Source organism: Sus scrofa, chromosome 15 (assembly GCF_000003025.6).
Source record: "Sus scrofa isolate TJ Tabasco breed Duroc chromosome 15, Sscrofa11.1, whole genome shotgun sequence".
Lineage (NCBI taxonomy): Eukaryota > Metazoa > Chordata > Mammalia > Artiodactyla > Suidae > Sus > Sus scrofa.
In genome coordinates, this window is record NC_010457.5 from 124,768,765 (window position 1) to 124,782,621 (window position 13,857).

General features: G+C 39.8%; 1 protein-coding gene across 4 annotated transcripts in view; it reads left to right on the plus strand.

Moving 5' to 3' along the window:
• The window catches only part of ACSL3 (acyl-CoA synthetase long-chain family member 3), a 74,970-nt gene that overhangs the window by 26,779 nt on the left and 34,334 nt on the right, over window positions 1–13,857 (plus strand).

A 13,857-nucleotide genomic window follows, 5' to 3' on the forward strand; every position in this document is an offset into this window, starting at 1 on the left:
AGGTTGCTTCCATTTCTTGGCTGTTGTACATCATGCTGCTGTGAACACTGAGGTACATGCATCTTTTCAAATTAGAATTTTCATCTTTTCTGGATATATATCCAGGAGTGGGATTGCTGGATTATATGGCAGCTCTATTTTTAGTTTTTCAAGGAACCTCCATACTGAGTGGCGGTGCCAATTTAGATTCCCACCAGCTGTGTAGGAGGGTTTTCCCTTTCTCCACACTTTCTTCAGCATTTATTGTTCGTAGACTTTTTGATGATGACCATTCTGACAAGCTTATGATGATAACTTCATTGTGGTTTTGATCTGCATCTTTTCATGTACTTGTTGGCCATCTGTGTGTCTTCTTTGGGAAATGTCTATTTAGGTCTTCTGCCTATTTTTTGATTGGGTTGTCTCCTTTTTTATATTGAGTTCTATGGTCTGTTTTGTATATTATGGATATTAACCCCTTGTTGGTCACATTGTTTGCAGATATTTTCTCTCATCTGTGGGTTGTCTTTTGTTTTGCTTATGGTTTCCTTTGTTGCACGAAAGCTTTAAGCTTTAAATCCCATTTGTCTTTTTTTTTTTTTTTTTTTTTTTTGCTTTTATTTTATTTGCCTTGAGAGACTGAGCTAAAAATGTACTGCTACGATTTATGTCAGTGTTTTACCTGTGTTAGCTTCTAGGAGTTTTACGGTGTCATGTCTTAATTTAGTTAGGTCTTTAAACCATTTTGAGTTTATTTTGTATATGTTATGAAGGAGTGTTCTAATGTCATAGATTATACGTAGCTGTCCAGCTTTCCCAGAACCACTTGCTGAATCCCTATGTCTGTTTTTGGTGCCAAAACCATGCTGTTTTGATTATTATAGCTTCGTAGTATTGTTTAAAGTTGGGAAGGTTTATGCCTCCAGGTTTTTTTTCTTTTTCCTCAGAATTGCTTTGGCCATTCGTTTTTTTTTTTTTTTTTTTTTTTGTAGTTCCATATAAGTTTTAGTACTATTTGTTCTAGTTCTAGTCACAGGTATTTTTCGAGGGATTGCATTAAATCTGTAGATTGCTTTGGATGGTGTGGCCATTTTAGCAGTATTCTTCCAATATAACAGCATGGGATATCTTTCCATTTCTTTGAATCATCTTTAATTTCCTTTATTGTTGTTTTATAATATTCAGCATATATGGCTTTTACCTCCTTGGTTAAGGTTATTCCTAGGTAATTTATTTTTTGACGCAATTTTAAATGGGATTGGTTATTTTTAAACTGCTTTTCAATTTTTTTTTCTTTTTTTTTTTTAGGGATGCACCCACAGCTTATCGAAGTTCCCAGGCTAGGGGTCGAATTGGAGCTGTAGCTGTTGGCCTATGCCACAGCCACAGCCATGTGGGATCCAAGCCACATCTGCGGTCTACACCACAGCTCACGGCAATGCCGGATCTTTAACCGAGTGTGGTCAGAGATTGAACCTGCATCCTCATGATTACTGGTTGGGTTCATTAACTGCTGAGCCATGACAGGAACTCCTGCTTTTCAGTTTTTAATTTAAATATATTTATGGCAAAGGCCTGAATTTTCCTGCCTCCTTACCTTCCCCTCTCTCTCCTTACCTTTCTTCTCCTCTCCCTTCTAGTATGTCTTTAGGGTCAAAATTTTATTTTCTGAGGTTAGAATAAGTATAAGCTTCATAATTTTCTTAAAAAGACCAAACTATTATTTCCTCATCAGATTTCCTTGTTGTGAATTGAAAGTTCAGTTAATCCAGATGGTAATATGACTCAATACTCTAAAAAAAGTCTGCTTTTTTTTTTTTTTTTTTTTTTTTTTGTCTTTTGCCTTTTTCTAGGACCGCTTCCATGGCATATGGAGGTTCCCAGGCTAGGGGTTAAATTGGAGCTGTAGCCACCGGCCTACACCAGAGCCACAGCAATGCTGGATCCGAGCCGTGCCTGCAACCTACACCATAGCTCCGGATCATTAACCTACCTGAGCAAGGGCAGAGATTGAACCCGCAACCTCATGGTTCCTAGTCGGATTTGTTAACCACTGAGCCACGTCGGGAACTCCTAAAAAAATGTGTTTAATAGACTTTCTGGTCTAGAATTTCTTGACCTTTTAAACTTGTTGTATTAAGGAAATACTTACATGCATTAATAAGCTTGATTTTCAGGCCCACAGTCTAATTTCATTCGTAGAACAGTAATAGCTGTGGTGTCAGAGTTCAAAATTTTAAAGTTGTTGAAGATTGTGTTAATACTTGTAGTTTTAGAAAACGAAAATCCTTTTTCTTTCAGTAAAGAATGAGAATCAATGCATACTGAATCAATGCAATAAATTATTTTGTATATTGATATTTGTAAGAATTGAAAAAACTGTCCTACAGTTGGGTGTGAGTGTGTTTTTGCTTTCAGCAGTGGATACAGTTGGTTAAAGTTCTAAAATCATTCTCCTGAAGCCAATATTTATTGTTCATATTTTTATTGGGGTCTTAGTATTGGGAGGTAGAAAAGCAAACATATTCATCAGGGCAGGGACCTGCCTCTAAAGAAACTCTTTTCCTGATAGTGAAGTTGCTGGTTACATTTTCCAATACAGCTCATCAGAGCCTGGTTTTGCGAAGGACATATTTCTACCTTTTTTGATCCTAGTTTCTTACTTCAAAATAAGTAATTTGGATAATTTATCAGAGACTCTTTCAGTTTCTGTAGAATGTACATGACCATGACTTTTGTGGAAAGGACAATCTGTAAGTAGTGAAGGGCTTTTTATCCTCCCCTCCCTATTTTAAACTAATAATATAATATTAACCCTAGAGTTTAGTGAGCATGGGGAAATGAGAAAGTTTGGGTGGGCTTTGGAACCAAAACATGTTTGTTAAAATTTTACCTCATCTGTTAGATATGTCTTTGGGCGCAACATGCTTAAAGTTTTGTTTTTGTGACAGATGAGATGATATAAAGGTCCCTACATAGTCCTTGCTTGCTTGGTGCTTAGAATTGCTTCCTGTTTATTGCATGCTTGGTGAAAAGTTCTAGTTACATTTCATGCTGCAAATACAGATCCATTGCTGTGCAGTCCACTTATTTACTCCTTATTGGAGACAAAATATTGAGTGGTTTTTTTTTTTTTTTTTCCAGGTATGGATAGTTATATAGTATTGATGCACGTTTGGGTGTTGGAGGCTGCAAGGAAAACAGAGGAGAAGATAGGATTGGGTCGTGGGCAAGATTAACCAAGAAATAAATTGTCTGTGGCATATCAGCATACCCCCTCTGGAGCATTTTCTTCTCACCTCCTCTTTCTCTGCCTCCAGTGAGTCTGTAGGAGAATTTCTAAGTGTAGGGGTTCCTTCTCTGCTCTGAAAGTTGAACTTTCAGGTGCCTCTTCTTGGTGGGGCTGAGTGTGGGAGTGTAGAAGCCTGCTCAATTGGCAAAGTGAGTTTAATGGCGTTATTGACCTCTTCCTTCCTACGGATATTACAAAGGTCTTAGATTCAGAGTTCAGAGTGTCTCCCATTTCCAGTGTTGAGCCCTCCAATTTGTGGAGGTTGATGGATTGAGGTACTGCTGTGCTGCGTCTCTCCTGAGCCTACATGGTGTTCATCATTGTAGACAGCTGTAGCCAGATCTAAGCAGGTTGAACCATGTAATATGTTAGTATGGATTTGATTCCTGAGGGAGCTTACTATCTCCCTGCTCCCTGCAATAAATTCAGGCATTTACATTTTTTTCCTGTTACTGTAAAACACATTGTCTCTGGAAACTTTTCACATGAGGATTTGTAGTCTATTTTTTTTTTTTTTTTTTGCGTTAAAATGGGAAGTTAAAAGAGATTGTATGACTATGATATTCCTAATACTCCTTGGTAACAATTTAAAACATAAAAATTTAATATCAGAATTTCATATACCTCTGAAGCATGTTATTTGAGAGTGATTTTGTAGGTGGGCATTGATCTTCATTACTTTATGCACAGTTGTTTTCATAACCCCAACCTCTGTCTTCAGTTTTTTGACAGTTACGCGCAATCCTGTCTACTCTCCTTTCTTCTCCTCAGTCTCTCCAAGTCTCCTGTGTTCTTCTCAAGTAATGTAGGCCACACAAGGAGAGATTTTCCTTAAACTTTATCATTATGATTTAACAAAAACTAAGTAAAATTATATAACATGTGAATAACTTATTTTGACATAATACAATTGATTATTTACATAAAATGTTTTAAAAACATATTTCAGGTGTTTGAACCTAGCTAGTTGTAATCACACAATTTCACCTTTAAAGATTTAGTATTGGCTAATTTATCATTGTGTAAATAATGATGGGTCATTTTCTTTCTTTTTTTTTTTGTCTTTTGGCTTTTCTAGGGCCGCTCCTTATAGCTACAATTAAATTTTTTAAGAATTAATAATATGTGTGGAAGTCCTTCCAGGTTAATTGTATGTACATAAAGCTTTTTTTTTAAGGGCCACACCTGCAGCATATGGAAGTTCTCAGGCTAGGGGTCGAATCAGTGCTGTAGCTGCTGGTCTACATACGCCACAGCCATGCTAGATCTGAGCTGCACCTGTGACCTACACCACAGCTCACAGCAATGCCGGATCCTTAACCCACTGAGCAAGGCCAGGGATCGAACCTGTGTCCTCATGGATACTAGTCAGATTCAATTCCCCTGAGCCATGACTGGAACTTCCACATATAACTTGTTTTTAATGGTTGCATAAACATGCACCTTGTGGGATGTTTAAGTTCTTTAGTCATTCTTTGATTTTAGATTGTTTTCTGTTTTCAGTTGTTAAAAGAAAAATGTCCACAATTTACTAATCTGGTAGTGATCAGCATCCAATGTAGCAGGTAGAAAGGAGCTCCAAAGGGCTATAGGAAGCAAGAGATTTGGATAGATCCCAGTGAGCAGGATCAAGGAAGTTCTACCAGGCATTTGCTGATTGGTTAGAGCAGAGTGACTTTCCTTATATGGAGCAAAAGGTGGTGTTGGATCCCACTCAGGTAACTTGTGTTGAGTAGGCAAGGCTGATTGATTCGCTTAAATCTGTGTTTTTGTGGAGAGCTGAGCATAGAAACATAGCTAAGTTTTGCTTTGCTTACTGGTGCTTAGCGTGAGCAACTCTGTCTTGGGCCTAATCTAGTTATTTTAACACATATTTTTGCCTTTGAAATAATACTACCAGACCTTGCAAGCTTTGCCTTCAGACTGTTCTACTTACCGTAATTCTTTTTCGTTGTAGTCATCTGTCCCCTTATTCCTTACATAGTGGAGTATCAGGTCTACTAATAACCTCTCATTATTCTTTCAGTCTTTTGAACACCACAGCCTTTCAGTTTCTTGACCTCCTGTCCTTAAATGATCTCATAGTCCAGTCTGCCTCTGCTACCTTTCCCCTTCCCCCATTATTGCAATCTAGACAACCCCGTGATCAATAACTACATGCCCTCAACAGTCTCCATTTCAGACATTCTATTCAGGTCATTCACTACCTCCTATGGTTCTAAGACTCCCTTTAGCGCCTTAACTCCAGCAGTTCTATAACCTGAGCTAGGATCTAATTCCTTTGATACTATCTCCTTTCCGCAAACGCTTTGCCTTCTCCTGGCCTTCCTTTCTCAACTTAAAATTCCCTGATCAGTCGTTATACTCACTCCCTTGGAAATAGTCTTTCCTCTCTCTCCCCGGTTTTGTTCTGATGCTAGCCTGACAAAATCCCATCCTTGGTTAATTCAGCGCTCTGCCTGATCAATGTTGTGTTCTGTCAGCTGACCTTGGCTGAGAAGCACACAACTGACTTGATTAGTCTCACTTCACATCCACGACTACTACCCTTTTGAGCTACGAGGTGATCCTGCTCTGACGCCTGTTGTCCTAAATGACTATTTCATACTTTCTCCTTAATTTTTTAAAATATTTTTCTCCCTCTCAGGCAGTGATTTTTTGCTTTCTGTTACTCTGATAGAGAAGCACCCACAAGAGGCTCTTCCACCAGCTCCCGTTACCACTTCTACCCACCCACATGCATTTGCATCCCTGTTGCTGTAAGACCAACTTTTCCACTTTGGTACCAACATCTCAGCCACTCTCCTTCCTACCCAAAGATGTGACTCTTCTGCACACAGGCCTTTGGTATCTACAGTACAGGTTTTGCATCCACGGAAATGGAGAGTTGACAGTACTGCATTGTTATATGTAGAGGATTGGAGCATCTGAGTGGCGTCCTGGAACCTGTCCCCAAGGATTCTGAGAAATGACTGTAATTCTTTCCTTTTTTGGGTCATAGCCATAAGGATGCAGAGAAGCTGCGTTGTCTCATTTTTTATTTTTTATTTATTTATTTTGTCGTTTTTTTTTTTTTATTTCTTGGGCCGCTTCCGTGGTATATGGAGATTCCCAGGCTAGGGGTCGAATCAGAGCCGTAGCCACCAGCCTACGCCAGAGCCACAGCAACGTGGGATCCGAGCTACGTCTGCAACCTACACCACAGCTCACAGCAACGCCGGATCGTTAACCCACTGAGCAAGGGCAGGGACCGAACCTGCAACCTCATGGTTCCTAGTTGGATTCGTTAACTACTGCGCCACGTCGGGAACTCCATGTCTCATTTTTTAAAACAAAAGGATTTGCTTTGACCTGTCCTATTAATTCATTTCCCCATTCCTCTTTAGAGCTCTCTTCCTATTCTTTTTTTAAATTTTATTTATTTTATTTTATTTTTTTTTAAGGGCTGCACTCATGGCAATATGGATGTTCCCAGACTAAGGGTCCAATTGGAGCTACAGCTGCTGGCCTTCGCCACAGCCACAGCCACACAGGATCCGAGCTGCCTCTGCGGGCTACACCACAGCTTATGGCTATGCTGGTTCCTTAACCCACTGAGTGAGGCCAGGGATCACACCTGCATCCTCATGGATCCTAGTTGGGTTTGTTACTGCTGAGCCATGACAAGAAACTTCTCTCTTCCTATTCTTTAACTCTCTCCATTTAGGCTTTGATCTTTAACCACAGTTTTTTTCAAGGTTAACAGTGACCTTCACATCCTCAAATCCAATATCTAAGTCTCAGTACTCACTTTTTTTTTTTATTTTTAAAAATTGTAGTAAAATATACATAATAAAATTTACTGTTGTAATCATCTTTTTTTTTTTTTTTTTTTTGCTTTTCCAACTTTATTTAGAAAAATAAATACAGGTCCCAGTGACCCCACGCCCTCCCCCACCCCGTAATCATCTTTAAATGTATAGTTTATTGGCAGTAAGTATGTTCATATTACCATCACCATCGGCCATCTCCAGAACTTTCGCCTCTTTCCCAACTCTGTACCCATTAAACAAACACAGAAGCGTTCTCACAGTGGTGGTGGTCTGCCAGGCTACATTCTCACTGTATCCTCTTCAATCTCATCCTTCCACTGTCCCTCTTCCTCCCTTGGCGCAGCTGGTGTGCTCTTCTCCCAGGTATCCAGGTGACTGTCTACTCATAACATCTGAGATGCCTTGTCTTACTACTTTATGAAGCAGCAACCTTTTCTCCCCCAGTTTCATCTCCTTTAACCTGCTTTGTCTCGATAGCTCCTGTTACTTCTTTTTCTTTGAATTAAAATTTTTTCTTAATTTAAATATTATTCATTTATAATGTTAGTTTCAGGTGTACAGTAAAGCAGTTCGGTTTCACACACGCACACACACGTACACACACACATTTTAGATTCTTTTCCCTTATAGGTTATCACAAAATATTGACTAGTTCCCTCTGCTATACAGTAGGTCCTTATTGGTGTGCCTGTTACCTCTTCATTTAGTTATTTATTATTTATTTAGTTATATTTTGTTAATGACTATGACTGCATCCTCTGGAACAGTTCTGGGTATGAAGTCTGTTCAGTATATGGCAAATAAATGAATGATTGAATCCTCGTTCATATGTGCTTAAGAAGCACTTGTTTTTCTGTAGACTAGAGTTCTGAGTGTGAGATTGCAAAGGGTGTGTATGTGTTTAATATTGCTGGCTTCAGTATACTCTGGATATTGTAGTATTTTATGCATTTATGAAACTATTGGATGAAAATTAGCATGGCTTCATTCTAGCCTTGATTACAAGTTAAATAGAACATATTGTCTGTATGTATTATCCTGCATTTCCTCTTTTTTGGCTTCTCTGTACATATTTGCTCAGTTTTCCATTGTTTGATAATTTTTTTTTTTAATTTATGGGAGTTCTTTGTACATTTTGTGGTGGTATTTTTCTAAATCTTATTTTTCTTTTGTTTTTCTAAACAATTGTCTCATCATACAGAAATGCTAAATCTTTAAAATTTATATGGAAATAATCTGTAAGAATTGTTAAGAAAATTTTGAAAAATATGGCTGATAAGGGTCTTACCTGATATTTAAAGCAGTAGTTCTCAAACATTAGTGTATATTAAAATCACATGGTTGCTGTTTAAAACTGAGTCTGCCAGTAGTTTTCAGTTTGTAGGTGCTGAGAAGATAAGGGATAGGGGGAAGAGACATGTCTGAGGAATCTTCTTTTTAAATATTTCCTAAAGTAATTATGATTGGTCCATGGATCACAGTTGAAGAAACATTGCTGTAAATCTACTATCTTCGGTAGAGGATGGTATTAGCAAACCAGTAGACAAATGGATCCAAGAAATGGAATAGTGTCCAGAAATGGATCCAAGTGTGAATGAGAACTTACTATTGATGATGACATTTTGGTTAATTGATAGAAGGATAGTTTATTTAATAAATAGTTCAGACAGTTCATCTGAAAGAAGACGTTAGTTTTCTCCCTTACACAGTGAAGAAAATAAACTTCATGTTGATTAAAGATCTAAATATAGGAGTTCCCGTCGTAGCGCAGTGGTTAACGAATCCGACTAGGAACCATGAGGTTGCGGGTTCGGTCCCTGCCCTTGCTCAGTGGGTTAACGATCCGGCGTTGCCGTGAGCTGTGGTGTGGGTTGCAGACGCGGCTCGGATCCCGCGTTGCTGTGGCTCTGGCGTAGGCCGGCAGCTACAGCTCCGATTCAACCCCTAGCCTGGGAACCTCCATATGCCGCAGGAGCGGCCCAAGAAATAGCAACAATAACAACAACAACAACAAAAAGACAAAAAAAAGACAAAAAAAAATCTAAATATAAAGATTATGCAGATAATAGAAAAAATGTAAGGTACTGTTAGTTTAACCCTGGGATGGATGAGGCCTTTTTAAACTAGATTGGAAACCTAGAAGATGTGAAGGAAAAGATTAACAGATTTAATGGTTCAAGTTTACTTTCTGAAAGGTGATACTCATATTCCCAAAAGTGGCAACTGGTACCTATGACTAATTACCTAGTGTAGACAAAGTCACCTGCTGTATTGGTAAATAAGCCATCAGCCACTGTAGCTGCCTCGACTGTGTACCCTGAAGGGGATTCAGGATAGAAGGAAAATGAAATTCTGGCCATGGATGGGTAAGGTGCATATCAAAGGAATGATTTCAGTGGGCCCAGACACTTGCATCTTCCCATATATAGAAAAGTGCTAATAAACTCATTGACTCGAGCTATTTGTTTTTTCTTTAATAAGCAGAAATCTTTTGATGTTCAACTACCTCCCCCCCCCCTTCAAAACCCCTATATATCCTGGCTCCTCACATACCTCTTTGGAACAGACCTTCAGAGCTATCTGAGAGTCTGTCCTCTGGGCTTAAGTCCTCAGTATGTCCACTGAGTAAAACATAATTCTAAACTTTTCAGCTGTGCAACTTTTCCATTGACACTAGTCTACGTTTGCGATAGCAGTTGGCTAGTTTTGTTACTTTACCTAGTTTATCTGAAACACTTTGGAAAAATTAAATGTCTTAATTGCATGTGGCTAATACATCTAGGCTGTGTTTGACATTGCTTGGCTCTGACCTGCTTTTGCTTTCACGACATTGCCCTCCAAGTTCTCCTACTTTATTGGTCTTTTCCAGTGGGATTTTCCTTCTCTCAGTCTTGGCATTGGTTTGCTTCCAAAAGTTTTCTGTCCTTGAACTTGATCTTGGAGATTTCCTTTGTGGCCTCTTTGGGCAGCTCTGACCCCTCTTAACTTTGACAGTGTATTTGGATGACTCACAGACATCTTAAACCCATGCTTTTCAAGACTTGTATTCATCTCCTTTCCACCAGTCATCCAACCGCTGACTGACCTTTTCGTGGTTTATGTTTCTGTCTTTGGTCTCCCAGTTGAAGGCACCAAAACTATTTTCCCTCCTTTCACTGCCTCTACTCTTAATTTGCAACTGTTCTGATTAGGATTCAGATATAGTACCACTTGCACTATATTAAGCAGAAACGATTTCAGTGGTTGGGAAGGCTGGAGGAATAGCTGCTACCCCTTGCCACCCTCTGGGCAGTCAGGAGCCAGGAATCCCAACTGTTGGCTTCATGCCATACCCACCATAGCCTCCTGATGTGGGGGTAAAGGATTATTTATTTTTTTTGTCTTTTTGCCATTTCTTGGGCCGCTCCCCTGCGGCATGTGGAGGTTCCCAGGCTAGGGGTCGAATCGGAGCTTTAGCCACCAGCCTATGCCAGAGTCACAGCAACGCTGGATCCAAGCCGCGTCTGCGACCTACACCACAGCTCACGGCAACGCCGGATCGTTAACCCACTGAGCAAGGGCAGGGATCGAACCCGCAACCTCATTCGTTATCCACTGCACCACGACGGGAACTCCTGGTAAAGGATTATTTATCTTTTATGTAATTTCCTTCCCTCCAATTTCTGCTGCCTTCAGGTATCCTCTACATACAGTTATTGTCTAAAACTGTGTGTTTGCATACATTGGAATGCAAACCCAAGTTCCCTCCTCAGCACCAAAGGCTACAACAATTTGATCTTTAAAATTTGGGACCTTTAATACCCTGCCCTCATCTCATCCCTATGCTGCTCTACTGGGTAGCTGGTGATTTCCTGAACACCTGTTGCTTTTGGTGCTAGTTCAAGTGCTATGGTATCATCTATTTCAAAGTCTCCATTCCTCTGCTCTGCCTACCTCCAGACTTTTAAAATCATAATAAATTGCTGTTTGGTCCAAGAGAACTTCTCAGAAAAGCAGAACTAGCCTCTACCATTTACTCTTCTCTTCCTGAAACACTGTGTATACTCACTGATTAGTACTTACTAAGTTTTATAGTTTTGGCTCTTATATTTAGGCCTGTGATCCATTTTAAGTTAATTTTTTTCTGTATGGTAAAAGGGGTGCATTTTCATTGTTTTATGTGTAGATATCCAGTTGTTCCAGCATCATTTTTGAGTGTGTGTTTTTTTTTTTTTTTTTTTTTTTTTTCTATAGGGCCGCTTCCTGCAGCATATGGAGGTTCCCAGGCTAGGGGTCTTATCAGAGCTGTAGCTGCCGGCCTACACCAGAGCCACAGCAACACCAGATCTGAGCCGCATCTGTGACCTACACCACAGCTCACGGCAACGCCGGATCGTTAACCCACTGAGCAAGGCCAGGGACCGAACCCGCAACCTCATGGTTCCTAGTCGGATTCGTTAACCACTGTGCCATGACGGGAACTCCATCATTTGTTGAAAAGACTATTTTTTCCCTATTTAATTTTTTGGCTATTTTTTAAAAAGTTGGTTGTCTATAACAGGAAGGTGTATTTCTGGACTCTCAATTTTATTCCATTGATCTATATGTCCTTTTGCTAGTTAACACACTATCTTGATTACTATTGCTTTCTAATAAGTTTTGAAATTGAGATGTATTAGCCTTTCAACTTTGTTCTTTTTTGAGATTTTTGTTCTTTTTAAAAAGTTTTGGCTGTTCTAGCTACCTTGAATGTCCCTGTGAGTTTTAGGATCAGCTTACAAAATTCCATATAAAAGTCAGCAGAGACTTTGATAACGATTGTGTCGAATCTATACGTCAGTTTGAGGAATGTTGCCATTTTAACAATATTAAGCCTTAGAATCCATAAATTGGATGTTTTCTATTTACTTAGGTCTTAAATATCTTTAAACAATATTTTATGGTTTTCATATTACACATTTTTCACTTCCTGTTATTATCTAACCTAAATATTTTTGAAAGTGTGGTAAATACAATTCTTCATTTTCTGATTATCCATGGCTAGTGTGTGGAAATACAATTGATTTTTGTATATTCATATTCTATTTGGCAACCTTTGCCGAACTCTTTGTTCTGTTAGTTTTTCAGTGGATGGATTCTTTAGGAGTGTCTGTATTAGTCAAGTCTGTGGGTAAAGGTATTTTTTAAAATCATGATTTTTTTAGTTCAAAATACAAATATGCAGAATTAAATTTCAGAGTACTTGGTGAGTTAACATCATTCTCCTGGGCTATTAAGGGTCATCTCTTCTTTAAGCTCTGATGTCCTGGAAGTAGCAGGACCATTGTTTTTTTTGTGCTGTCTTTCTGTACAGAAACCTCCAGCCTTTTCTGGCTGAAATCTAGATTCTCTGGGCTCATCCTCCAGGGTACCACACAGTACATTGTCGAGAGAAGAGCTTGGAGTGGTGGACAGAGCCCAGAGACCAGTTGGGTATCTTGGCTTCTCACCAGCCCTGTGTAGGCAAATTTGGAGGTGTTTCATATCGTGTGAAGTTTCAGAGTTTGTGTAAACTGGGCATTTTATATATTTAGATATTTAGCAGCTCTGAATATTAATTACTCCCCCCCACACATCTTCTTGTATTGTTTTCTTGTTTGTTTTAGTGACTTAGCTGGCCTGTTTTGGAGTTTACTTTTTCTGCAGTGTGCATCCTCTGATGGTAGTCCTTTGAGGGAACAGCCTTGGGACACACACAGTTACTTCGAAGTGCCCTCTTCAGCGGATGACAGCTTGACGTTAGTAGAGCTCTTGAACGGTCTCCCTGATCTGCCTCTGTTGGCACCACATCCAGCAAGTACTCTCTGCTGATAGCTAGCCAATTGTTTTATTGTTTTGAACAAAGCCCTGGGGCAATTGCCGGACAGTGTGATCCAGTTAAATTAGATGGCCTCCATGGGGATTGTATTTGAGGCCAGCCTTTCAGCTGCCCTGGCTCTAGGAGGTTTCTTCCTAGTGTCTCTTTCCCCGACTCCTCTGAACTTCTCTTGATATGTTCTTTTGTTTGTTTCTCTACTGGAACTGCCAGCCTCATCTTAGTCACCAGAAGTCTCCATTGTTTCCCAAAGTGCCATTAGGCTTGAATTTCTCCATTCTCAGTTCCAACTAAGGTTAGACCTCTTAGGGGTTGCTTAGGGGTTCTCTGTTCTTACAGCCTCCTTCTCTGGCCTGTGGAGAACATCTGAGTTGGGTCCTGGGTTGTGGATGTAGCCACAGGTCTCGGGAGCACCTCTCCCTGAATCTACCTTAGGAACCAAGGTGCCTAGTTTCTTGGCCTGCTGCATTTGTGATAGAGCTTCTGCCTGTGAGTGGGGACTGGTGGAAAGAAGGGATTCCTCAGGTATCTTGGCTATACTTTCCTGGAATAGAATTTCTATAGCATGGAGATAAAAAATGCTAGAAGTCATAGTCCTTCTATGGATTTGGAGCTGGGTGCAGTAGTCAGTAGTTTGCTTCAGTCTTGTTTCTTCAAAAATGCTGTTATTCCTTACTTACCATACAAAGGCTGTTTCCTCTGCCTAGTGCTCTTCTCCTGCACTCTCCCTCTTCCTCTAGGTCTCAGCTCATATCTCACTGGCCGGAGTGTCTCTCCAGCCCTGCCCAGTCACTTAGCATTTCCCTATGGTGTTTGTTTTCCCTGTAGAGTTTCTCACTGTGACATGCATATATGGATGGATTTGTCTGCCTCTCCCAAGGAAGGTATAGGTTGCGAGAGAGAAGAGACTGTGATAATCCCTGTACTTAGAGTACTGTCTT